The sequence below is a fragment of the Pezoporus occidentalis genome, unplaced genomic scaffold (genome assembly GCF_034315485.1).
Source record: "Pezoporus occidentalis ecotype Australia unplaced genomic scaffold, CSIRO_AGI_Poc_V1 ctg118, whole genome shotgun sequence".
NCBI classification, from domain to species: domain Eukaryota; kingdom Metazoa; phylum Chordata; class Aves; order Psittaciformes; family Psittacidae; genus Pezoporus; species Pezoporus occidentalis.
The window spans coordinates 1,537,670-1,565,117 of record NW_026912972.1 but is presented as its reverse complement, the minus strand read 5'-3'; the positions used below and the strand labels follow the sequence as shown (position 1 = coordinate 1,565,117).

Sequence of the window (27,448 nt, the reverse complement as noted above, 5' to 3'; positions counted from 1 at the left end):
GTTCTTTCTGTCTGCTATCAACTACCTTAGGTGTGCTTTGGATGCAGTTTAGCTTCTCTTAGCATTGGTCGACTCAGTGGACACAGTGGCAGGACTGAGCATGCACAAAACCTGGCTCTAATGGAGAGCATTGTTATCATGATGCTGCTCTGGGGGAGAGAAGAGTCTTCTGGTTTTGTTTTTGTTCCAAATGAGTTATTTTGTGTTTCAGAAACCTCCCTAGGAAATCAGGAGAGAGAAAACAGAAATCTGGGAATGAGATCATGTGTCAGCCACAACAATAAACTGCTCTGGAAGAGAAAACTCTCTCCCAAACCTGTGTGAGGACAAAGACAGTAACAGATGGAGACAACTGAAGGACTGTGGGGGACCCGATGTACCCTATGGAAAATGCAAAGATTAAGTCTTAAGAAGCAATTCTGGAACCACCTGCATGGCCTGTTTACTAAGCATGGCAAGGACACAGCTATGCAGTTGAGCCCTACACCAGCGTGCCCTGCCTGGGAAGCTTAGGACGAATAGTATCATGGCTCTCCTCTAAGGATGCTCAGGTGATGGTGATCTCACTCTAGTTTTCAATGCTGGCATGTCATTGCTGGACCAAATACAGGAACCTATGTGAAAGGTGAGTGTCTCATGGCACTAAGGAGGGAGACAGAATCTCGGGCAAGGTTCAAATCAGATAAATCATTCCAAGTCAAAAAAAAAAAAAAAAGCTTAATTCCACCATTTCCCATCCTTCCCTTCCCTGAGCTGAGTCAGTGGTGGCACCGTTTCTTGGGGAGGGTCTGCAGAAGAGCAAAGTCATGACTATTTGCCTACATAAGAGAAAGAGGCAGTGGCAAACAAGCCAGCATCAGAGTGAAAAGCCAATTCTAGCAGCATGAATGGAGTCTCCCACCACAAAAAGTGAGGTGTTTAGATCCGCTGTGGCGGCTGCCAGTCATCTGGGGTAGGCTCCTAAGTAAATTCCTGCTCTGTGAACTCAGCATCAACAAGAAGTGAGGTTCTGTAGGATTTAAAGCCAGAAGGGAATCATTGAGATCCTCTGGTCTGATCACTGCGATTATAACACACATCTTGGGTTGTTACCCAGTAATTTTGGCCTGAAGCCCACTGGGGATGTTCTTGATGCAGTTGGGTATTTTTCAGAAGGATACATCCAATCTTGATTCAAAGTCTCTGAGTAATAGACCGTCAAAGGATCTGCATATGTTAGCAAGCCATATTTGTCTTTGCTGAAGGTGTGCATCTGATTTCCTGGCTGAAGACTTTACCATGCCTGTATCGACTTCCCTGGTTGGAAAGGTCAGACTTGAAGCATGGCTTGGCACTGGGGGACCAGCTAACAAAACCCCTGTAGGCAGAGGACACCTTCCCCAGAAGGAAAACCACTAGAAAGAGCCAGATCACACACAGGACCTCTGCCACTGGCACCTCTAGGGCTGCACAGCAGCAGCCATAGAGGTGAGCAAATGGAGATGGATCAGAGAAGCACAGTTCAGTGCAGCTTCCCCAGCAAGGCACCTAATTCCTACTGCTGGTATCTAGGGACCTGTGTGGGAAGCTGGATCACAAAATCATCTTGTAAAGGTAACTTCAGCTGCTTGGGAAGGAGATACTGCGACTTAAACTGGCTGAATGGGCTGTCTTTACTGATGCTGGCAGGAAATCAGAAGTGGGCAATGGGGTGGGATGAGTTGCCTATGAATGTGAGAAGGATGCCTCTACACCAGCTTCCAGGAAATAAATATCACTTACAGTGACCACAGTCTCTCTAGCAGTCTCTTAGGGCCTACAGACCCTAAGCGGGCTCTGTTTTGTCACCTGAGTGCTTATTCAGCAAGCCCACAAGCAAGTCTATTTACTGAATCATTGGGTGTGCCTGTGTCCTTTGCTGCCAGGGTTATTGCCACCTGGTAATATTCAGGCTGCATCTTGAACCCATGAAGAAAGAAATCCTGACACTTCAAATAGTCACAACCTCAGCATGAACCAGACACAGCTCTAGCAGTCCCTAAATTGCAGGTGGTTGGAAGCTAGAGGATGCCAGGGAAATTATTAGCATGAGAAGATTCCTAGGCTCTCTTCGTGAGCATCCAATACTGGCTACACCAGAGCTGTGAGAGTGTGGACTCCTGGCCACGCTGCTCCTGGGAAACCCATGAACAAGTGTTTGTGTAGCAAAACTGGCTGATTAGGTCTATTAGCCTTCCTCTCTTTTCCATCTGAATGCATTGGTGGGAGGCAGGCTTTCTTTAATCTCTAGGGGTTATGTATTCTGCTTTTCCCACACACACACGAAAGCAAAACAAAAGAAACCTGAGCTTTTCCATGAAATCTTCTGTTTCCAAAACTTGGCACTCAGAGAAACTAACAAAAACTATTAGCCTTGCACTGAAGTTTGAGTCAGGTTTCAAGGAATTTCTCTGAAATTCCTAGTGAGGAAGACTTAAATGGGAATTCTCTTGGGAAAGCTGCATGCTCTGGGGAGTTCAGCTGCTTCATGGCTCTGGGCAGCCAGGGAATTGTGATGAGAGAAGCTTTTTTGCAGACTCTACCCGCACTGTCAGCTGGAATTGTGAGTTGCACAAGGCACTGATATGAATAATAATGCATGGGAAGACATTGCACAACACTTTCAGACCTCAAAGTCTCTGCAGTTCATGCCATTCATGGGCAAAGGATGGGTCCATTCCTTATTTTAGCTGGAGAGATGTATTTAACTGTGGCTACTGCATTGAAGGCAAAAACATGTGGCTGGGATGTTTCTGGGAGTTAGGTCATTCCCTGGTGTGGCTGGTGCATGGAGTGCTGCAGCTCCCAGGGGCCCAGCTGGCAGCATGGAGTTCCCTCAGAGCGTTTATCTATGTGCTGTGTTGGCTTTATAACATTCAGCTTTTATGGAGAACTTAGGAAAGGGAGAAGAGTATTTTAAGGGTGCTGCATGAAAATCTCATTTTCAGATGGAGAAACCAAGGCACACCATGAGTACCGGCTCAGGAGGACAGCAAGCCAGTCACATAGAGGAAGGACTAAATCTCATCAGGCTTTGCCTATCAGGAAACATCATTGCCCCAGTTCCAATAGCTAAGCTCTTCGTGGATGCCCAGAAAGTACTGGTTGTTGTTGCACTGTCTGTGTAATATGTCTTCCCAGGAAAATGCCGTTCATTTAAAATAGTGAGCCCCTTTTTAAACCGCGGTTTGTGTTTTGAGAGCAGGTCAAATAGCAGACACTTTGATTAATGCAGCATCGAAGTATTGCAACAACAACCAACAAAATCACATGCCTGTGATGGGGTGGGAAAAGGTATAAAGGACAAACATTAAGGGCAATTCAACTTTGTGGGGAGGTGGGGAAACAAGCAGGAAAGATCATACCTAAACTGAAAGCCAAAGCCAATGCTTGCAATTGCCAAGGCATCAGCTAAAAGGAAAAAACAACTCAGCTTGCAGTAAAATCATGTATGAGTCATGATGGGCCAAGAACAAGTTTGCTTTCTTTTCCCCCTCATTGAACAGATGATGATTAAAAGATAAATCATGCTTGGAGTCAAATCGAGTGATTGGATTAAAGTTTAGCAGAGTATTTAGAGACTGTTTGGGAAGCAATGGAAAGCTAATTGAAAACTTACAATTGTGAGACCCTTGAACTCTCCAGCTCTTAATAAAACACTACTGCAAAGTACACAAGTGTTCCCTGTGGGAGAGATTCCTCTCCACAAGTGCTTTTATTCTTCAGGTATGTGGAAAAATGGTATTCATTTTCCCTACAAGTTCACCAAAGGAAAGCGTGTTCATGATCGTAACTCAACTATTGCTCATGATGCAGTAACTCAATCTATTCAGCTCACTGAAAATCAGTGAAGCAAGACAAAGGAAAGTCACTTCCTTAAAAAATGAAATTTTAAACACTTCATTCTTTCAACTAGTCTTTGCTTTTCTGAGCAGCTGGGATTCCAGAGTGCCTGCCTGCCTGCAGTGGGCTGAAGTGACTCCGGAGCCTTAAGGACTATGTAAAAATTCCTTCTAGATGTGCTGTAGTAGGAAATGTCACGCTTTATTTGTCCTAATAATATAAGCGCATTCTGGAATCACCCCCAGTTCTTAGGGAATGTACCCAGCCTCCAGCTTCAAAGTATTGTCCTTCTTGATGGAAATACCAGTGAAACCCACAAATAATAAACTTCCTCATGTCCACACACACACGCATGAGCACACAGAAATGAAAAGCCTGGTTCTTCATTTGGCCTCTGTAACGAAGAACAGCTTTTTCTTGGTGAAGCTGCAGAAAGGCTGTAGTCAGGTCCATTTGCCCCCTTGCACTTACAGATTCTTTATCTGAATATTTACTGCCCTGAAGGAGAGGAGATCTTAGGTGGCAATAGGGCATTTTTCAGCCAGAGCCTGGCTGTGTGATGATCCCCATGTTCTGTCTTTCTCTCTGCTTTTTACTTAGTTGGTGGCCTTAACATGGCTCCTTTTAACTTTTCCACATAGGTCGTGTGTCCTCAGCCTCCTGCCATTCCCTTTCCAGGGCTACGTTTCAGACCATACCATGTATTCACAGCAGAGCAAGCTGGTACCAGCAAGGGTCTAACTCAAGCGATTCCAACCTCTACATGAACTACCTCACCTTTCCTGAGGTAAGCATGGACATCCCCATAGTACATGGCTTTGTGCAACTTGGCTGTATCTGCTGTTGACAGATGAAAGACAAGGCATGTGGGGTTAATGTTTTGAATAAATTCAAGTTATCAGCCCAGGTTAAAATCTGGTCTGTTGAAGAGTTCACCTTATTGCCTAACCATTGCCCCCCACCAGTGAAGCTTTCACTGAGTGCATTGTTCTTTAGCATCAGCATCTCATATGCAACAAGCAAAATGAACATATTAAAATAGACATAAAGCAAACCTTCTATTTGTACTAATTAATGTTAATGCATACACCAAAATGAGAAGTTCACTATAATAGTATTGCTATGTGACATGCCCACAAAAGCTAGCCTAGCATTTGCTTTTTCTTAACAGCTGTAGTTTGTTCTTTATTAGAAAGCTTTATTATGTCTTAAAGTGATTAATGTGTTCTGGGAGGACTGGGTAATAAGTCAGCAGTCACAAACTATAGGACGCTCCTTGGTGGATTAAGGGAAGATGGATCAGGAAGATTAATATGTTTCTAGCCATTGCTGCAGATTCTGAGAAGTTTTGTCTCAGAGCTCAAGAATGTGGGATGGATGCAGCACCGGAGGGGACACTAAGTCTTGCCTAAGGTCAGTTGCATGCATGCGACTTCTCTGTGTGGAGCTGCCAAGAACATGTTAAAGTGATGAACACTATAAAGATGCTTTGGGGTGATGGTTCTTGCAGGGCATTGGAAAGAAGTGGGAAGGCATGTATTGTGATGCTTGAGATGACAACCATGTGAATGATCATCTTTCATTTGGGGAGCCTGTAGTTTACAATGATTTTTGGTCTGAAGTATGTGGGGAAGGTGCAGTGCAAAGATATGTGATCATGTCCTCTTGAATGTGGCTATACTGGCAAACCGAAACACTTCATACCCATGTTGGCTGGGTGATGTGACAGGCTTAATTAGCAGTCATTGGACTCAGTATGGTAGCAGTCTGAGAAGTGCTATGTGTTCCTTATAGTACGACATATTGCAGGTTTGCTGTGTCTGCTTCAGCCATGAACAGATGTTCACTCTGACTATTTTGTAGCAACAGGACGAGAGGTGATGGGTTTAAAATGAAACAGGGGAAATTCAGGTTACATATAAGGCAGAAGTTCTTCTCTGTGAGGGTGCTGAGGTGCTGGCACAGGGTGCCCAGAGGAGCTGTGGCTGCCCCATCCCTGGCAGTGTTCAAGGCCAGGTTGGACACAGGGGCTTGGAGCAACCTGCTCTAGTGGAAGGTGTCCCTGCCTGTGGCAGGGGGTAGGAATCAGATGATCTTAAGGTCCTTTTCTATCCAAATCATTCTATGATTCTACTCTGACTTCTCTTGCTTCCAAAGATCTCCTCCCTTTGACTCTGCCCTGCAAAATTCAGCAGTAAGGGCAACCAGAGTGGGGTTTGCTGTGCAGCCTCTAGCTTCATGCTTTCATTTCCAGAACCATGGCATTTATTTAATGGTATCTATTGATTAGTGGTATCTATTGATACCACAGCTAAATAATTATTCAGTCTCAAGGTGGAATATTTGAATTGACTGAGCTCGTAATGTCAAAGTGTTGCCTTGCATGGGAAAAATGTTCCTCCTTGCTGTGGGGAAATGAATGCCAGGGGGAGCTTGATCTGGTCTAGAACAAAAAGGAAACCCACCCACTTTCTTCAGAACAGGCAGCTTTTCCTGAGCTTGGAGAATACCTCTGGTGCTCTGAACTAGCTAGCTGAATATGGACTGAGATGCTGCAGCGCTGTGTAAGAGCTGTAGCTGGGAGTAGCTTTGATGTCCCCTGTGTCTGAGGCCATGATACCTCATAACGTGGCATTTTATCAAATAATGTGTAGGTCTCTTTTCATTAGTACTGCTGGATTTGATGAGATAGGCTCTCTGGGTGCTTTGGCTCAGACCACGGTTTGTACTGGGTGTCATAAAAAAGGTATGCATGATTTCAGTCTCTCCTCCCCTTATAGGGGTCTCTCAAGCCTCTGCTTTAATGAAAGTAACAATAATTATACCAATAAGATGATATGTATTATCCTAAGGGTCTGTAATCTGAGTGGGAAGCCAGGAGCCTTTGTGTCCCCCTGAGAGCTCCTCTGTCAACTGCTCTTAATATTCCTGTGCTCTTTGCAACCATTATGGTTAGCAAACATCCATGAGGGGAAAACTCCTCCAGCTACATGCAGAAAATAAGACCAAGAAGCTGAGCAAGACCACATTATGTGGGATGTGGGGACACAGAGCCCTAGACGAATGCTAGGAGGACAGCACAAATGTCTTCCTCCTCTCCTTTGACAACATGTTTGATTACATGTTGCACAAACTTGATCTAGTTTGGTTTTCCCCTTTAAAGCATAAGGCAGATGTCTTATGAGGCTGCAGTGGGGTTCCAGCTAGTGTCCCTTGGCTGTATTTGAGATCTAAATCTCACAATTAATAATATTTCTTTTGGAGGTAGTCAGGCACCTGAACAAAAGGGTGGATTTAGACTTTACTATGGGAGTGGTGGGACACTGGCACAGGTTGCCCAGGGAAGCTGTGGCTGCCCCATCCCTGGCAGTGTTCAAGGCCAGGCTGGACACAGGGGCTTGGAGCAACCTGCTCTAGTGGAAGGTGTCCCTGCCCATGGCAGGGGTTGGAGCTGGATGAGCTTTAAGCTCCCTTCCAACCCAAGTCACTCTATGGTTCTGTGATTCTATGAATTAAACCTGTTGGGCATCTCTGTGGAAAGCGAAACAAGCGGGACAAGAGTATTGCAGGGTGTAATATGTGTTTGCCTTTGGGAGAGAAAAAATTCTCATAGCTGCAGGAGCATAGAGTTTGTGCTGTATTCATGTGAGCCCTTTGGGAAAGCAAAGCACGTGTACTGGCCATTTCCTCAAAGAAAATATTCTCTGGGAAAGCTAATAATTTTAGCAGGGATTCCTTTCTTCCTCTTGAGGAGAGTTAAATGAAGTTATGGGTCAGGGAGAGAGCATCTTACAACACAGGAAGAATTTCCGATGCTTGAATGTAGTCCCTTCATTGGAGAAGACCTGGTCAAACTGGCAGTCCAAAATGTTTCCTTTATTAAAGGTTTTATGGGTGCTTTTTGCTAGTTTGCAGAGGCTGTTAAGCCACTCTGAATTGGTAGGACTCAATAGATGGAACTGACAGAAAGCTTACGATTTTCCTCCCACAAAACCAAACTTCCCAGTTATTTCCTACATACTTGTCCAGGTTTCTTGATACAAATTCTGTGTAGTTTCCAGCTGTGAGTGGCATTTTCCTCCTTACAGACGATACATGGGCTTTGCCATCTAGGCTGATGAAATGCCAGGACAAGTCTTGTATGCTGCGGTCCTTCTTCATTTGTATTCTCAAACCCACCCTGAATCCCTTTTCTTCTGAGATAAGAGACTGAAAGCTCTCTGAACAACTTGATTATGTTCAGACCTCCTCTGTGTAGGAAATGGGCAGCCAATAGCTCTCTTTTGGGCTGTAATTTCCTCACTCAGAAATCACCTTAAATCAGAATCGAAACTCGATGAGGAGCATACATTTGCAAGTGAAATTAATAACTGGTTGTTGAGTTTGTAGTTCCCTTGAATGAGGGAGCCCTTAAAAAGGCACTGGGTAAAAAAAAGGACTTATGGTGGTAACAGGGGCCAGAAGCTGAAACTAATCTTAATGAAAAAGGATATTCAACGAGCGGCTGCAGGGCTGTAAAGTCTGCCTGCTCAGATCTCCATTGGACCATGCTGCTTTGCGTCCCCATTTTTGAAAGCCTTATTTCCTGAGAGATTGCATGATTATTATTTTTTAATCTAAAATGTATGGCTGAAAGAAAAAGCATTCAAAAAAAACCAAAACCCAACTGGCAATGCAAATGGGATCATTGAGCGGTCTCCTGGAAATGCTGTACGTTGTGTTGCCCAAAACGTGGCATTTATGGAAGTGACCAGCAGGGAGGAAACAGAATTGTTCTCATGGCCAGTGTCAACTTGGATCATCAGGCGACACCGCAGATTTGGCAACTCTGATGGAAAAGAGAGGCTTTCCAGTCCGGTACAATCCCGCTTCACAGCGTCAGCCCTTGCGTAGGTTGGGTTTGGTGAGGATCAACAGCTGGGTGGGACAGCATTGTATAAATCTGGCTCTTTCTTGTCTCAGATTAATGATCTTCAAATATGGTTTTCAAGAACACAGACTCACTCACACGTAAATAAAAAACAGAGGGAAGCTTTTAAAAGACTCAGATGCTTGGTATTCCAAGCAACATTAATGCAATGCCTTGCGAAGACATCCCGTTGAGTGAGAATAGAGTGGTCCTTCTGCACCTTACCTTTTCCCTAACGTATCTCTCTGAAGGGATTCAAAGCTGCTTTTCACACTGAGCTCTTGATCCTAGTTTCCTGGCTCTGACTAAATATTTAGCCTTCATTTAGCAGGATCCTGCAAAAGACAGGTGCCTTTGGATAGTGGTACAACCTGCCCAAGGTCTGAACCAACCCCTGGAGTGGTCTTTCTATCAACAGGTGAAAACTAAGCCAGTTTCTTTGACTTAACTTAGCTGCTGTAGGGAAGCACCCATAGCTGGGAAGGATGGACCCAGGTCTGAGCAACTGTGGTCCAGGAGAATGCACCCATGCAGAAGTGCAGCAGGCTGAATCTTGCGCAGCCAAGGTAAAGAAGATGAAGCTGTTGTCACATGGCCCCTCTTTCATTTAATAATTCATGAGCCTTTGCTGAAACAACCCCACCTGGTCTGGTCAGGCCATGCCAGCACCACAGGCCAAGATTCAATGAAGTTGTTGTTTCCAATTAAAAGCAAGCGTACTACAGCTATAGAAACTAAGAAGCCCACATCTTGGCAAAGGATGGGCTTGAACACCATTGCAATGCAGTAACAATGTTAAAGCTCCATCCTGTTCCCATTGAAGTTGGTGGCAAAGCTCCCATTGACCTCAGTGGGAGTAGGATCAGGCCCCCATATGTAAACACGGATGGGATGGATCTGCCAGGGTCTTACTCCTGGTCTGGGGTCTGTGGATGTCAGCGATGCTTCCACTGAGGCAATGTTAGTGGAGCAGTGGCGTGGGTCAGGACTGGAATTGTGTCTAATCAGTGCCCCGTGGCTCTCCGTGCATTTATCAAGTGGAATTTCAGGCTGAAAACAAAGGGATTGAAAGGCTGAAAAACAAGGCAGGAATGTGCACTTGGCAGCTCTGCTAGCCAGATGTTTATTTCTTTTTCCTTACTCTTAACAATGACTAAAAAACTCGTGAACAGTCTCAAGCTCAGCACAAGGTCAGCTTGAAACTAGGTAAGAGGTGTCGCAACAAGGCGGAACGAACATCTGGGAATGGAAAATGTTAATTTATACCAGGATCCAGTCCTGTGGCTCAGAAAACACGGCCGAACCTTCAGAAGGCTGGGTACATGCGTGCTTTCCCTTCCTAGAGCAAGCCCCATCGCTCGTGCGAAGCTCGCATGGAAGTTTGCAATATTCCCTTTGCGCTGTTGTGTGAACTGCTTCCAAGAGCAGTTCGGCTGTTGTGCTGGAGTCAGAGCAGAAAGAAGCCAATATTAAAGCAAATATACACATCCATATAAATATATGCACCCCTTTCCTGGGAAATACATCCCTAAATGATGAAGCAGCAAGTTGTACGTTGTAGTTCATGGATCTTTCAAGGGAGAGAATAGCCCTTGTAGAGTTAGTTTTATTTCATTACGTTGCAAAAGTTGCCTTTCTGAAGAATCCCTACTTGCTTTTTGATAAAACCAATCCAAAAACCAGGAAAATTACTGGGTGTGAAGCAGCAATATAATGCCCTAAGGCTGCAGAACAGTAAATTGAATCTCTGGGCTCTCTGCTGTGTCACCCCTGACAATATGAACTTCTTCTGCAGCGTCTCCCAAAGACTGTTCCCAGGACCAGCATCCTTTCACAGAAGAGCACCTCATTAATCAGTCTGCAGAATATCACAGCAAAGTAGATAAATTAAAAGAAAAAAAGAAAAAGGAAGAAAAAAATAAAAGATTATTAATTTTTATTAGTTGGGAAACTAAGCCAAAGAGGTAGAAGTGACTCATTCATAACTTATTCATTAATGATAGGATTAAGAGCTGAGCTCTTGTTATCTGACCAACTGGCTTATTTTCAGATCACATCTGTCTAGTAGTGACTCCACAGCCAAGCAGAACGCTTGGCCAGGAGGCAGCATTTTACTAAACTGGTGTGTTTGAGATTGTGATTGCCTGACCTTACTCTTACTTAAATCAATATGGAAAACAAATCACCTCTTGACAGCGTACTATCAGGTACAACCATTTTCTCATCGAAAAGAAATCAGATCTATTTAAGCTTGAGTTCTATAGAAGCACTTCCTTGGGCTTTATGAGCAGTGGGTGACAGTGAATCAGTTTGGTTTAGGTTTGTAAGAAAATAGTACTATCAACAGGGCTAGGATTAGAGTTAGGGCCAGCAGGTATGCATCAATGCAACTCATGAAAGCCATGCAGTTTAATATGTGTGAGCTTGGCTTTAGATAATTTAGTTAATTGGCTTTAGTTAATTTAGTTAATCAGTGAGTAAAACTGGACTGCACTGCCTGAGGCTAACCCTGGACAAAATCAAGCTCTAGTCTCCCAAATGACATGCTATGAGGGCAGTTTCAAAGTGGCAAGAGCCTGGAGTATGCTTTAACGATAGCAACAAATCCCAGCAGCTCTTGGAAGGAGAGGAGGAAACTGTATTATGAAGTAATTTCTTCCTGAACATCTAGTAGCTTGCAGGTCTGCTTAGAGTGTAGAGCTGGGAAAACCTGCCTCACCACAGGTACTGGAGCTCGCACAAAGAAAGGTTTCTTATCAGACCTCTTATGTGCTTTTCCACTTTTGAGCTGATTCCTCTCTGTCTTCAGTGTAACAGGCATGTGTAGTATCATGGACTCTCCTTATGCCACCTACTGGGCTCAGGGACGTAACTAACGTGTTCAGTGAAGACCAGCTGTTGTCTGGACCACTTCAATACACAGAAGTATAACAGAAAAAAAATCATTCTAGAAGAGTTCCTGTGCAAGAGTTACTCCATTTTCATCCATGATCCAGCAGGATGTTGGATGTGCCTCCAACCTGGAAAAGCATTTACCTTGTGATGTACCCAAGCCTGTCCGTCCTTGTGGCTGAAGCAGCATGTTCCCTCAGCCTGTCAGCACTAATGCCCTCAGCACTGTCTAGTGCCATCGAGCAAGTGCATTTAATGCACTTTGAAAGGGATCCCTTTCTCTTGCAATTAGAGCACTTTGCAATCTAAGCTGGATGTCTCGATGGTGGAATGTGCAGGAGAGGTGCAGGCTTGGTTTTGTTCTGTGTTTGGGAGGAACACCCTCCAATGCTGAGGCTATAATCCTCCCTCCTCTTTCTGCTCGCCAGATCTCTGGCTCTCTTCAGAACCATATTGAAAAGAAATCTTTGTTTATGGAGTTTCTGAAAGATTCAGGTTTGTTTTCCTCCCTCCTCCCTCCTGCCAACAGTGGAAGTGCCAAAACATAAAAAAAAAGAGGCATTTCTCTTGTAGTTGCCGGCCATGGCTGGAAGGAAGAGTGCAAGAAATATGAGGAGAAATCTGCTCCTGATCTTCCCAGCACAGCCTTGCAGAGTGGAGGGATGGGGAGAGTTCAGCAAAGCATCTGGGCTGCTGGATGCCAACGCAGCCTGTTTTCCAGCTGGGGATGGGTCATTACTCCTTTCGATAAGGACAGTGGCATGCAAAGGCGAAGCCAGAGGGAGGACTGCTGGATGCTCCAGAGGTGGTAGCCATCTGCTTGCAGATCTTCTGCATGTAGAAGCGTTGGTTCAGTCTGTATTTAGCACAGATGTTAAAGCCAAAACCTTCAGATCCATGTTACGGGCTGCTTCAGTGGCTCTGCGGTCTTCAGTGTTGGGCTGCCTTGTTGCTGCAGTGTGTGGTCTTAACCAAGCCCCCTTCTGCCACCTGGTTAAAATGTTTCACCATGCTCAAAACCTGCTTTGGATGCAAAGCTTCATTGCTCCTTTGAAGATCTGAGGAATGGGAGAGACCCAGAAAACAAGTTTGATTCTGCCTTAATGGGCTTCCAGGTGGAGTTAAGCCTCCTTGTTCCCGAAGAGACATTGGTGGGAGCCAGTGAGACATCCAAGGAAAAGTGTTGAGTCCTTCCAGGAGACTCGTGGCTTAAGGACTTAAAAGGGTCAAAAAAGAGATGAGATTTTGTCAGTGTGTTTCTTGTATATCCAGGAAGACAATGGGGACACTGTAAGCTGGTAGCAGCATGGTCTTCCTGTGTCTACCTGTTGCTGAGGGCAGCCAGGAGGTGAATGGATTTCTCTGTGTGAATCTTTACTTGATCTCACTCTATCTCCTATTGCTATTATCTCATTTTATAGCTTTCCTTGGCTGCAATCCCAGTATAATTCTTTTGAAGAGATCTTCAAGTAAACTGAGGCAGGGGCACCATCCTTAGAGGTGGATGTCTGGAGGGATTTGCTCTGTTTTATTCCCTTGCAGTATTAAGAACTGCCAGGGTTGGGCTTCTGCCTTTCTTCCTTTGCCAGCCAACTCTCCTGCTACCTGCCCCACTGGAGAAAGAGGTTGTTATCTTTAAGCCATCATTCAGAAGGCTCAGAAAGTCATGGGTTAAGGCCTAGATCACCTTCTCTTCTTAACCCGTGCACAAGTAACTTCACTGAACTGTACCCTTGCAAGCTCCAAACACTGTGGAAGAAGAAGGGTGAAAAGTTCAGCAAAACACAATCCATTTTACAGCAGACCTGCAAAGCACAAATATTAATACCAATAAAACAGGGAGGGGGCGATAGGGGACTTCAGTTGCCAGTGGCTGACACACCTTCAAATACTTAAACTGTGAGCAAGGCTTTTAATCCACACGCAATAAACTGCCCTACTTCCAGCATCAGAAGAAAAGTGCTTTTTTTTAAGTTAGATTATCACCAAAAAAAAGCCAAAACCCAAAAGAAAATCAAAACCCCCCAAACTTGACATTGCTGAGCTTTCCTGTAAACAATCAGTCCGGATATATTTTATGATGTGATTTATAGAGAGTTTGTTTCTTAAGACTCAAAGCAACATTGCTATTAAAGTATAAAAGATGCATGTTTTGGTGGTGGATGAATGCCATTGCCTTTTTTCCCTAGCAGGGAACCTGCTGAGTGGGTTTACGCCACTTGGAAAGATTAATTCTTCATGTGTGGGCATTCATTGGCAGCCTTAAAGCAGCACAGATTCCAATGCCATCATTCTTCTGGTCAAGGGTAACACCACAGCAGCTACTCAAGCTAAAAGATTAATTAATGAGTTGCAAGACAAGGGGAATGTGCTTCCTTGGAATTCCAGCACCAGTTTTGCTGATTCTTTCTTCTGCAAACATTTTCACATCACTTTCGCAGCACAGATTTAGTGTTACTGTTCTCTGTTCAAGTCATGGAACAGATTAGATAATCCCTAGGCCTTTTCCACCTCTAACACTTGTGGTTCTGGTTAAATAGCTGTCAAGTTCTGAATTTAAAAGAGCAGAACAAGCCAAGGCTTTTGAGGTTCTGCTGGGAGGATTACAACTTGTAACACATTTCATATCCTTCCAAAAGTGCCTGCACTTCTGGTTTTCCGGACAAAAAGTGTTATTCAGCTTTCTGCAGAACTTCTTTGTAGTTCACCACACGATCCAACTTTTCTTTCTGCATGAAGATACCACTAGCCTGCTCTGGCTGGCTTCAGAGGAAATCAACCCTCCCTTTCATTGTTTCTGACTGAAGATGTTTGCCTGTTGCTGGAACAAAACAAATTTCCTTACACTAAAATATTGCTTCTGCCAATTCACTTTTAAATGTGGCTCTTGGAATTTATAGAAGAGTAAAAGGTCCCAGGGAAGTGAATTGTTGTCTTGTAACCTTGCCAAGTGTACATAAAAGAGCTGATAGGTCTTTGGCCTACTTGCTTTTATTGTGATCTATAGGCTGCATATAAATGTTGTCTCTCGGATGGTGCAGTTTAGGGCTGTGGAGTTTTCAAAGTAGGTTAAGGAGCTTTTCACTTCCAAATCATTTCTCTGAACTTGGTTGGCTGCTGCTTTTTGTAGTGAGTCATCACAGTGAAGAAGCAAGTGATTTGTGGTCTTAATGTAAATGCCAAGGAGTTACCAGGGTATGAGATATACACATCGGCAAAATATCACTGAATACAACAGCGTTGCACCAATGTAGCTGGAGAACCTGGTCTCTCACCTGGAGAGTCTCTCTGGGTGGAAATGATAGGGGGTTACAGGATGGACATGTTCTCTTCCCTTGACTTCCAAAAGATGTCCTATTTTGGTCTGCCTTCTGCTGGGGCCCAAGTAATAGCCAACAGAGCATTGCGATGAACCAAGAAGCCATGTCAGATCCTTTCCAACTCTAGCTACGATTCTATGTCATGATGGTGCTGTTTGGTACTAGAACACAAGTATGACTTCTCAGAGGTCTGATCAACAGACTTGCCATTGGCCAAGTGTTGAAGATTTTATTATCTGGATCTTTCTTCCTCTCCTGGTGTTGTTTACAGCAAAGGAATTTCAGCCTTGTCCTTTTGAGAGCATTCTTTCTGCTATTAGATCTTTGCACAGCTTTAATAGCACTGGTTGCTCCTCCTTATGTAAATCATCTCTGATGTTAGAGCCTAGCTGCACTAGGCACACTATAAACACTCCATTGGTGCAAAAGATATGTGTCTTCATTCCTTGGGAAGGAGAATGTGACAGAAAATTCATACCTGGGAGAGAAGCAGTCGCTTTTTTGAAACAAGAAGCCTGATATCTTTGTAGGTTTGAGCTTGGACTCTACTTAGAGACTATGAACTTGGTGGAAATAGGATGGGTTGCCCTATTGTAGGGATGTGGCTTTAGAAAGCTCTTGTGGTCAGATCTTTCTCTTCTATAAGGAAAACCTTGAAGAATTTGCTGGTGAGCCTTGGTCTTTGAAATTGTGCATGTCTGGGGAAGGCTTATTTGCTTGGTATCTGGATTTGAGGTTGTTAATGCACCAGAGGCTGTAGCCAGGCAGAGAGTGTGGTTTTGGGGAAGAAGAGGTTGTGGGGTTTGTGTTAGCAATATGCCATATTAATCAACATGGAACATATTAATATTAATTATACTATTTGTATTATATTCTGCTATCATTCTTCTTTAGCATTGCTGTGAGCAGTCTGTTTGCTTGCAGTATAAGTACATGCTGTTTGGTTCTGATGGGACTGTTTTTTAGTAAGTAGCCTGTGTCTGTTGTGAAAATGGGACTCTACATGGTTTTTTTCCTGTTCCCTGGGTGATCAGGGTGTAATGTGTTGGGAGTCAGGAACATCTGGGGACAATGTGGGAAAGAGGCTTGCATACGTGACAACATAATCCATATGTTTGCTTTAGTTTCTAGATCACCTAAACTTGCAAGAACCATGTTCTGAGTGACCCTTGGACAATATGGACCATATTTCTATGCAGTCATAGATGTCCACCTAGCTTTGGCTGCAAATCAGAGTAGCTCAGGACACTTAGCATAACAGGAAACAGATTTGGGAGACACCAGTTCACAGACCTTAATGGTGGACCTATGAGATATTCACAGCACTTCTCCCTCCCATCTCCGTCACAACAATTACAATTCTGATTCTTCTCCTAGACCAGACCTGGGTTCTCATTCAGAACAAGGAGTTGGTTTCTCAGTTTTGTGCAAAAGCCCACGATTGTCTTTCTCAAAATGAAAGCTTTGAAATGGGGTGGATATCCTGGCTAATTCTGTAAGTATATTTGTGTTCTATGGATCAGATCTTCTCTGAAGCTGAGACCCTCTTTTGTGTCTCAAAAGATCCTATGATGGGAAAACGTAGACTTTCCAGACTTCTAATGTGAGTGAAATTGTATTCTTGTTACTCAGAAGGAATGTATTGCAGAAACTGAAAGTTAAATTATAGGGATATTAACATTTTGGGATTATAAACACAGCAGATGTTTCTCTTACAGCCAGTTTGCATGCCACTGCTCTGTAATTTTAATAACAGAGAGAATGCATATGTAGCTTAGCTGCAAAGTTGCCTCATGCTCCCTCATCTCCAGAGGTGTTTGGCATCAGTTTAACTCTCTTCCTGCTGAAAGCAATGGCAGCACAAAACTGCTTCTACCCTGCATTTCCTTGCTTATATTCTGATAAAGGTGTTCTTTTTCATTGACTTCAAGGAATAATGCTGATTTGTTGCTTGGCCAGAAAGAATTGGCTTCTTCCTTCATGCTTTTTTTCAACAATCCACATGCATCACAGGGGTGGAGGAAAAATAATTGGCCTATAACTTTGCACAGCTCAGGGAAAACATACAATTAGCATTGCTGCAAATTGCTCCTGGCTGAAACTGGGGGGCTTACAAGTAGAAAAGCCAAAGAACCTTTAAAGTAGGAACATTTCCCTGTTTGCCTGGAGGATGTTTATGATCTTAAGCCATCAGTTGTATCTCTGTGTCTTGTTTTCATAATGGAGCATCTCTTGAGATTTCTTCCATTGGCATTGTCAGTGTTAGCATGGGAAACATCAAAGCAAAGCGAGATAACTGGCAAGTGGCATGGCAGCATGAGTAAAAGGTGAACACTCAGTGAAAGGGGGCCTGCAGGTTGTATGTTCCACATCAAATGCAAGCTCTCCTGAGCTTTAAAACCAGAGCACCATAAAACTCTAGGTGACTCCCTTAATGAGTTTAAAAATCATTCTCCCAGGCTTGCTCCCTGTTGTTCAGGCAGCCTCTCACCTGTGATGGAGAGAAGCAGCAGGCTGCAAGGAAGGAGTGAGAGGGGAGAGCAGACACAGAGCAGGAAGGAGACAGAGGCAGCTGGCAGTCCCACAGGATAACGTAATTGCTCCGGGGCCAAGGGCCAGGTGCAATGTTCAAAGGAGGCTGAGGAGGGAGGTGCCTAAATCTCATGTAAAATCATTGCAAAATGGGCAATTATTTGCTTTAGGCTTCCATGCTTTGCAGTAATCGCTGTGTGGAGGAGAAAAGGAGTGTAGCTATCTCGGGCACTAAACGGGGAGATGGTATTTCAGCCTTCTCTCTCTTGAGCAGCTTGGTGAGCCCAGCTCTTTCCTTTGCAAGCCTAGTTTTGTTCCATGTGTAAAGTCCAAAGCGGTTCGATTGGCAGGGATCATGCACAAAAGGAGCAGCTCATTTGAGACACAGAGCCAGCTTGAACAGAGGCTTGTATGGGCTTCTTGAGGCCAAGGGGCTGGGAAAAAAGCAGTCCCAAGGGGTCCAAATTGTGTATTCACTCAGCTCTCCGTTTGTACCCCGATGTGGTGGGAAGTGTCCAATCCTGACTCACCCCATGGCAGGGAATAAACCATACCCTAACCTTGACCTGTTTCCTTGTGTCACTATAATACACCCTAGAACAGTTGTAATGTCCCTTGTTCTCAATGAATGCTGCCAAAGGTCTCCCAAGAACAACAACCATGGAGAGCCAAGACCTATTTCTAACGGAAACAGAGAACTGAGGACCTGCTTACAGCTGGAGTGGGCTGCCAGGCCAGATGTACCTGAATGCTTTTATACTAGTGAAAAGCATCACAAAGTGTAACTATTTTCCCCTTCCTTTAGTTTGTTTTCTCTCCTCTGCTTAGGAGCACTTCACAGGCAAAAGACTGTGTGTCTCTGGGGAATGAGGTAGAAGAGCTAGCAAGGTCTGAAGTGGTATGCTAAGTGTTGGGAGGATGGGAATAGATGTGGCACTCTTCATTCCACTGCCTCAGTAAATGCTAGCTGTGAGGAAGAGGGTTTATGACCAAATTAGTTTGGGAGTGTGAGCAAGCAAACACTGAGTGCAGGAGTTCCTGGACATTCAGTGAGTTGGACGTGATGCCAATGACAGGTACTCACTGCTCTGCATAAAGAATGAGAGTGGTGTAATTGGCGCAGAGGAACAAGTGTTAAAATCCCAAAGGCATGATCCTAAAACAGCCATGGCCACTTAAAAATCAAATCCCAACCACTCTCAGAAGCATTCCTCCCCTTGCAGCTCTGCTCAGGGCTTCCCTGGACAAGAGCAGCCTTGTCTCCTTCCATGGATACCTAATTGGGACTTTTCAGAGCAGCCAGACCATGACAGAGCAATTTACTGCTGACTTTGCCTAGGAAATGAGAACCATGCCCCTGTGAGATGGGTTTGCTCTGCTCCTGCTGCAGCTCTGGGGACACGGGCAGAAGAGAAAGGAGCTCCTGCAAAGCACATTAAAATAGGGGTTGAAACTGGATGATCTTAAGGTCCATTCCAACCCAAACCATTCTATGATGTGTGCAAGAGTTATGGCATTGCCTTGAAGCAGGCAGGAGGTACTTAAAAGGTCATTATAGGGAGCAATAGCCCTTGCATAAGAGACGGAATATGGCCTTAAAGAGAGGGCTGTCCACTGGCAGCATTACTTGCAATGTAATGGCAACGACCAGGGCAGCTTTTTCAGATAGGACTGCCTTGTGCTGCAATGTGAGTCCTTTGGGGGACTATGTCTGCAAACGGATGCAAGTGGAGGATCACAGTCTCCACAGAAGGAAGGCAGGCAGATGGAGCTGTCTGATAGTTGTAGAGGCATCTTCCTGTGTGATCTCCTTGTGTGTTGGATCTACGTAGCAGAGGTTGAGAGGCTGCTCATATCAGAAAGCAGGAAGATGTGGAAGAAGCTGGGGCATCAGTTGGAGTCAGAGCATCTCACAGCGTGCCTCATTTCATACTTTTATATGAAGATTAGGCACATTAAAGCATTTAATTCCATATTTTTAATTGGGGTAGGATTCCCATCAAGCCTTTCTTTTTTTCCACCTGCCTTTTATTTAATTTCTGGCTCTTTATGGCCTCCCTTTCCAGCTGCTTACTATTATCACCTACAATTCTAATCCCTCCTTAACTGCTCACATAATCACCCCTTTATTTGGCAACCTGGATTCATACCCTTTGATCCACAGGTTATCCTTGTATTTCCTGATTTTAGTTTGTTCTAGGGCACCCAGTGGTTTCCAACATCCTGGGATCCTTGCTTACTTTAGCCTATCCTTCTTTGCCACAGTATGGGAACAAAGTACATGTAATTGACCTTCACCTCTTTGCTAAGAGATGGGCTGCAGTTTTCAAGACCAAAGGGTCGTTTGAATTTGGTGAATCCCCTCTCATAGGTTATGAACAGGCTGCAGTGACAGTTCTGCTTTAGTTGCTGGCTTTCTTCTTACCACTTCAGTTGTGCAAATACATGGAGCGCTCTGAAACTCACTCCAAAGTAACTTGGTGAGCATAGGCCACATTCCCATACAGGCAGAAGGAAAGCTAGGATCAACTACCTGCCACCTAGGATCTGGGCAAGTGGGGCTGAAGTTTAGAGGATTTTGTGAGTGTTTTATACAGCAGAGCTGCTACCCCTTGTTGCCAGTGAAAATCTCTTGCTTTTTACAGCTTCCTCACTTGTTTCTTTGTCTGCATGGCTTCTACTGGGGAAGTTACCAAATCAACACACTGGATCTTTTACTTGCTATCTATCCTCTCACGTGAGAGGCTGGTGAGTTGATTGTTCACATTTTCCTGGTCATATCTTCCCTTGCTTTTTCTAGCCAGTGGCTACTTGCCAAAAGCACCTTTTTAATAGCTAAATAATGGAACTGTTGCAGTTGGAGCTGCCTCAGAATCTCAGTGAGTTTTAAAGGTGGAACCTTAAGGCAATAGGGGAATAATAAGATATCATTTGAGGCCAAATGAAAATCTGTGGAATCATGAAGTTATTTGTCCTTCTCCACCCTGCAACCAATTCCTAAAATGGTCTCTCTTAAACTAAACTGAACCCCCATGTTTATAACCAACCTTTTTGACACTGTGAATGCCCATGAAATGGTGTAGCAAACCTCATGTTTATGGCTGGAAAGAGATTAATGCAAATGGTGGGAGAGAGTTTGGAACTGGAGAGACAGCATCACCCTGATCAGGCCTTTTACTAGAAGCCTGGAGGGCTGGGGAGGAGCAGGCAGGTTGGCCCATTTCTTTTATGTGAACAAGGGAACATGAGCTCCAAGTAGGGTAGATGGTCAAGTGATGCTGGTTTGGGATTTGGGAGATCCCAGGTCACACTGTAGCTCTTCTAGAGACTTACTAGTGTGAATTTAGGCTAGTATCCAAGATATGACAATTAAAAATACTATTCATGTGAGTAACTTGCACCCAGTGGAGCAGGGTCACCCACCACTCATGAGAGTCTGTTCTGGGCCCCTTCAGCTCCTTTAAAAGAAAAGGAAGAAAAGAGAGGGAAAATACAAATGCAGCAGGGACACTGAATTTCCAGGCTTACAGCCTCTCATGGCTTTTAAATGGTTCTTACTGCTTTACTTCCTCTTCAAATGCTTCAGGCAGCCTTAGAAAGTGGTGGCTGAAAGGGTCCAGCCACAGAGGCTGGCAGTGATTCACTGTGTGCACTTTTCCAGTTTGGATGTAAAAAAAGGTGTTTGACTTTTTAACAGGGCATGTCTGCCTATGGCCAGCTCCCTGCAGGAAGCCAGGACCGGGTGTCCAAGCCCTTGCGCCATAACTAATGTGGATTCAACTAACCGTATCTGCTGTCAGTTGCATCTGTCCAGCTGTTATGCTGAAATCAGTGCTATTTTTCTTGTTGTAAGTTTAGGTTAACACTGAAGTCCAGCATATTTGACTTGTACCAGCTGATGTGTGGGCAGGTTTCAGACACCCTTACACTGATTATATCAATGAGTAGTTGTCTTCTGTACCTATGTGGGGCTTTGTTAACTTGGTCCTAAATGTGGGGTTTGCTTTTGCTACACAGTGGAGCTAAACTGAAGTCAGCAGAGAGCAGGAGGGAGGTAAAGCTCTTTTGGCTTTATGTGAGCATTACGTCAGGTCTGTATAAAGTAGGGCTTGATTTACCACTCATTAATGTCCATGCTAGTATCTGCTTTGGGTATAACTTGCACCCACCAGGTCTGGCTTCCCTCAGTGATGGATACACCGGCTGCAGCGATGCAACACGCTGCCTTGCAGCATCTGCAGCTTTTGAGGTTTTGTAAGCAAAATACAGAAAGAAAACTACAACCACTTGCCCTGTGCTGCAAAAGGAGGTTTCCTTGCTTTCTTGCAGTTCTTCACTCTGTTCAGTGCCTACAATGCAAGCATTCACTGGACAGTCTCATCAAAGTGAACAGTGATCTTGTGCAAAGGGAAGGAAAATTATGCTTGAAAGGTGATTTGGAGCACATCAGGACTGTGAGAAATGAAGGCAGGAGCTAAGGGTCACTCTTGAATAGCCATGAAACTTACCCCCCGTTTTTCTCATGCTTCATCCATATGGTTCCAGTTTTACCCCTTCACAATTCTCACCTTGCAGCCCCAGCTCTGCCAGTCCCTTCCAATGGCAACAGCAACTGTCAGCATGCACTCAGGCATGTTAAAGTGAATAAAACCAGGTACATCCTCCTTTTTTTGTGGCAGTTGAAAGGAGGAGTGTGGGGGGAAGGCACTTAGTACAGGCTCTGTGAGAGCTTGGGAACAGGCAGCTTCATGTTTGTGGCACATGCTGAAGCTGTTTTCCCCTAGCAATGGGGTAGATAGCACCTGATGGACTGATGCTTGCTCTCTCAGTTTAGGTTTATACCCATTCTTTAACATCCCAGTAGCTGACAGGGCATGTGTGAGCACTCTGGTAGGACACCTGGTTACTTCACTGGGGAACTTGGATACAAACAGCTGGAGAAGCTGTCAGAGGGAGCCCTCCCCCAGGGATGAAATCTGACTGTGGCTGAGGTGCTCAGAGAAAATGGCATTTAGGCATCTGCTGGCACAATTGCTTCACTTCCCTGCCTCCCCTCCACATCCCCCCCGACCTGCAGTGGGTCTGGGTGACATCTGAAGCATATTGCTGTGAGGTTTGAAAACCCTTGGCACTGAGGGAAGTGCTGGGTGGAAGATAAAGCCAGCGGTACCTTTTCTTGTGGTGTGAGCCAAAGCCTATTGCAGGTTTGGGGTTCTTGGGCAAGGGTTTTGCAAGAGAACATGTTCTGCAATTTCGGTTTTAATTGTTTCCCCTGTAGACAAACATGCTTAGCTGGCTCACTACAGCATGTACCAAGAATTTGTTCTAGGACAGGATTAATTAATTACACTGTCAACATGCTGGTTTTCCACCACAGTTCTGCTTCGTGGTCTCCTTTGGGAAAAAGGCATCTGCCCAGGGAAAAATATTTATGGCAATGGGCCGGCAGCAGTCTCCTTTTCCTCAGAAGTTACAATTATTTTAGGGAAGAAAAGGTGCTTTGAATGCATTCACAAAGGTTTTAACCTAGAACTTTATGGAAGCGGTCACAGTTTAGGAACCCTTGTGTATGCCAGCAGCAAAAGTCATTTTGGTTACCTTTTGCTCTGACTTGAGGCAGGACCCAGGGAGGTGACTGGAGAAAGTACTTGAAAGAAAACAGTAGAGGATGTTCAGCTTTGCTCATCCTTTCAAGTGACGTGGCTGAGAATAAACCAAGGCACAGGAAAAAGCAGTAGTCAGCGTCTGGGAGAATGAAAAGCGTTGGGTCAGCAGGCAAGACTTGAATGGTATTGGCCAAGGAGTCATGAGAAGGACAGCATTTCTCTTTTTGTCGGTCAGACTCAAAGCCAAAAGCAGGACAGAGGAACTCTGAGTTTGTCTTGAGGCTTCTTCACCTCTGATAAGAGAAACTTGTTAGAGCAGTGGGAAGAGAACAGGCACTGCAGTTCTCAGAAGGGAGGAAAGGGCAGGAGCAGAGGTGGGGGACCACTAGCTGTGACTGGAGGACAAGCATACTGCTCAGGATAGTGTCAGGCAGGGTGTTCATGCTACAGTCATTCCTCTCTTTCCTAAACTGGAGCCCGTGAGGGCTCCTGCTCAAAACATTCTCCAGCAGCTTGTGTCTTGACCTAAAGCTTTCCAATGTACCAAAGGGAGAGCCATGGGTGTCATCCCTGCTTGACTCTGCGAGGAACCAAGTGGGCTCCTCAGGAGAATGACACTTCACAGTCAAAGTGGTATGAAGAGGAAAGCAAGTCTCTGCTTTGCTCCTGCCTTCTTGTGTGACTGCAGGCAAGTCAGAGAGGGATTTTCCTTACCACTCCTCATGTGCCTGCTTTCGCTCCCTATGGAATAATTGGAATACTTTGTCCATTATCTTAAACTGAAGCTCTTTGCCTCTTCACAGTACTCTCGCTCCATGTCTGGACAGCTCCCAAGAACATGGATCCCCATTGGAGCTGTGGCTTCCCTGTGTTTTTTCTCACTATCATGTGCAGCCAGGAGTGTCCTGGTTTTCTTCAGCTGTGCTGAGGAGGACAGGGTGCAGTTCAGGGTGCTTGTGGCTCATGGTCCTGCTTGTATTTGGATCTGATACCATGGGTAAGTGGGTCTCTGGGGATGCTACCTGTATTAGACCATTGTGCTAGAGTGCCCTAGATGTACAGATGTTGCATGCAAGTCTGGCTATGCTGTTGAGCCTGACAGATACCTGGTAGCAGCTGCCCCTATGATGGCAAGAGTGAAGGCTTGGAAATCTGGAATGAAAGGCTAAAAGTCACTAATTCTACCCAGTCTAAACTTTGCAGAGGGCAAAGAGGACATCTCAGAATCTTCTTGCAGCATTGGGTAGCCCTGCAGTGATTCAGCTTGCTGGACTTCTCCAGATTCTCCTCTGAAAACAGGTCCTTGGCATGATAAGTGCAATCTAAGTGCAATTAACACAACTGCTGCTAATAACTGGGTTTGTTACCTGTTGGGTTTTGATGGTCATTGTTATCTCTTTACCACCCTTCCCCCTCCATGTTTCTTTACACATGTCTTGGACTATGAATGCCCTGGGACTGGAACCCATTGTTGTGTTTGTACACCTTCTGCCACCTTGACTTAAGCTTCAAGGTATCGCCAACTACAGGTGGCAGATAATGGTTATCTGTTGACCAGAAGGGAGGTGCAAAGGCCACATTGAAAGTTTATTATTCTGTTGAGTTCCTCTTCCATATCCTAGAAGCTGTGGGGCAGCCATTAGAACAGCTTTCTTTAATCTATAGATCATCCAGTCCCAGTCTTCACCCAAGTTTCCCACTTCTTTTTCACTGCACATGCTCTTTAACTCAGCTCTTCTGAAGTCTACTCTCTTGTCACATGTGACTTGCATTAGCTCTAATGAGAGCTATCCATGCAAATCTCCCACTCGGCTAACAGTGATGGTTCCTGGTTGACAAGCTAATTTTGTCCACATGGAGAGATTTGCAATTAGATGGCTTTACAGCTCAGTAAAATTAAAACTTACAAAAAGAAGTTTAAAAACTTATTTGTGGACAACAGGCCTAGCACTTGCAAATGCTAACTGCTGCACAGGGATTGATGGCCCAGGAGAGACCTGTCAGTAGAGACAGGAAGAGTAATTAAGGGAGGAAGATCCTAAAGATGGCATTCAGAAATGCGCAGCATTACTCCTGCCTTTTTTAGGAACAGAAAACGTCCAAGTATCTGTATACGGCAAATATCTTCCTTTATGGGTATGTTTGCAGGACCTGTTGCACCTTCTGCTACATGTCGTGTTGTAACGATCAGGCATTGTCCTTAGGGATCATAGAATCATAGAACCCCAGTTGGAAGGGACCTCAAGGATCACCTCATCCAGTCATTCATGGCAGAGTATGACCTAGAGTAGATGCCCAACACCCTGTGTAGCCAAATAACAATGTAAAGATCCACTTCCCCCCCCAACTTGCTGAGATACCTCTCCACCTGGACTTAGCCAGGCCATGTTCTCCAGCCGTGCCCAGCACACCCAGCAGACATGCCCAGAGAGTAGCCAAGGACAAGAATCCCCATTCAGTGATGGTGTGTGAGATGCCAAACTGCTAGCAGGTTGGGAGTGAGAAAATGCAGCAGGAAAGCAGCCCAAATCTTACCACAAGCCCCCTATCACATTACTGTTGAGCCTGTGTATTGCCATTACAGTGGCTGGCCCACCGAGTGTGTCTGAAAAGCCTGCTTGGTCCCTGACAAAGGAATGTTCCCAGACGTGCTGCAGAGACTTTGCCCACTGCGTGATGTGGGCAGCATTTGGTTCCCTTTATTCCAGAGAGGAGCGTTTCACCCACGATTACTTGGACACATCGCAAAAACAGAAAGTATTATATTATGAAAGTCACTCATTTAGGAAAGTCATGCAAAAAGTCATGTAAAAATGTGAAATAAATACAAAAGAAACCCTGTATGAGATCCAGCTGCATGAAAATCCCCATAAATTGAGCGGATTTCAGCGCTGAAATGAAGTCATGCAATCAGGAAGGTTGTGATGCCTTGAGGAATGACACAGCCCAACGTGCAGCCCACACATAGCTTGCTTGCCCTATGCCACTGCAACAGGCAAAGTGAAATCTTGCAACCAGCAGATTCTCCCAGCCTGAGCCCCTCCTGTCTCATCTTGGCTGCCTATAGCATGCGGGGCTGGGGATAAAACTGGACTTGAGGCAGGAGACCCTACATTCTTTGCACCCCCATCCTCTTTCCAGCAGAGGTATCCTTTCCTAGGTACCAAGAAGGGACTTTGCTGGTCTCCTGGCATCTCAAGGAATCCCTCTGTGCCCCCACAGCACTTGGACTTACTGCAAGACCTATATTGTCTATCTTGTCTATACTGATGTATATTGCATCAAAATCAGTAAGGGATCAGCTTTGCTTTCATCTGCGTTTGCATCCCTGGTGATTCTGCATGATGTTTCTATGTGTCCCCTCTTCAGGGAGGACTGAAGCACACGTTTAAAAGTGTGAAGTGAACCCTTTTCAGATATAAGATGCATCCAAGGCAATATGAAATCTATTTCATTCATCAGGATTAGGTGAGGGCCAGGATAATTGGGGTGCTGAACAGATTCCATCTCAGAGTGAAGCTGATAGTGCTGTTGTGGCAATGGTCTTCCTGAATGCATCTGTATTTTCAACAGTACAGCTGGTCCCAGGCCTTTTTTCACTGCTGCTTTAGCCACAGGGCTGTAGACATTGCTACTGGTATTGCTCTTGAAATGCTATGACTGTCCTCACTCAGCCCTCATGTTTTGAATCACTGTTGCTTTGTGGGGGGAGAGGAAGTTGCTTTCCATTCCCTGGATACTATTAAGAACTGTCTGATTATTATTTCTCTGTTTCTTTTCAGACCTAAAATGCTGCGAGTAATGAATATGCTAAACCTCATACCCCCAGCAACCCAAGGAGACAGAACATCTATTTATACAAATACAAATTGTCCCCAGCATTCATGCAGCACTAGAAAGCTAACCCACAGCCCCAGAAATCAACCCTTTCCGTCTGAACTTGTGCTTGCAGCATAGGGAAGGGGATGTACTGACACAAAGCCACTGTATAAGGAGGTGCATGAAGGAGCAGCCAAGGCACTGCTGAACCTCTGCAGCATGGAAAGCCAGGAAGTGAATCAGTCCCATGGAGAGCTTGAAGGTAAAGTAAAAGGGGTGATGGGTTCAAACTGAAACAGGGGAAGTTCAGGTTGGAGATAAGGCAGAAGCTCTTCCCTGTGAGGGTGCTGAGGCGCTGGCACAGGGTGCCCTGGGAAGCTGTGGCTGCCCCATCCCTGGCAGTGTTCAAGGCCAGGCTGGAGGGGGCTTGGAGCAACCTGCTCTGGTGGAAGGTATCCCTGCCCGTGGCAGGGGTTGGAGCTGGATGAGCTTTAAGATCCCTTCCAAGC

General features: G+C 45.0%; 1 long non-coding RNA gene across 1 annotated transcript; it reads left to right on the top strand.

Moving 5' to 3' along the window:
* The first annotated feature begins 229 nt into the window (after positions 1-229).
* On the top strand, positions 230-27,448 carry LOC134155166 (uncharacterized). The gene is made up of 4 exons (XR_009961453.1): positions 230-551; positions 4,503-4,648; positions 5,197-5,274; positions 26,903-27,448. It is a non-coding gene; the product is annotated as an uncharacterized LOC134155166 (long non-coding RNA).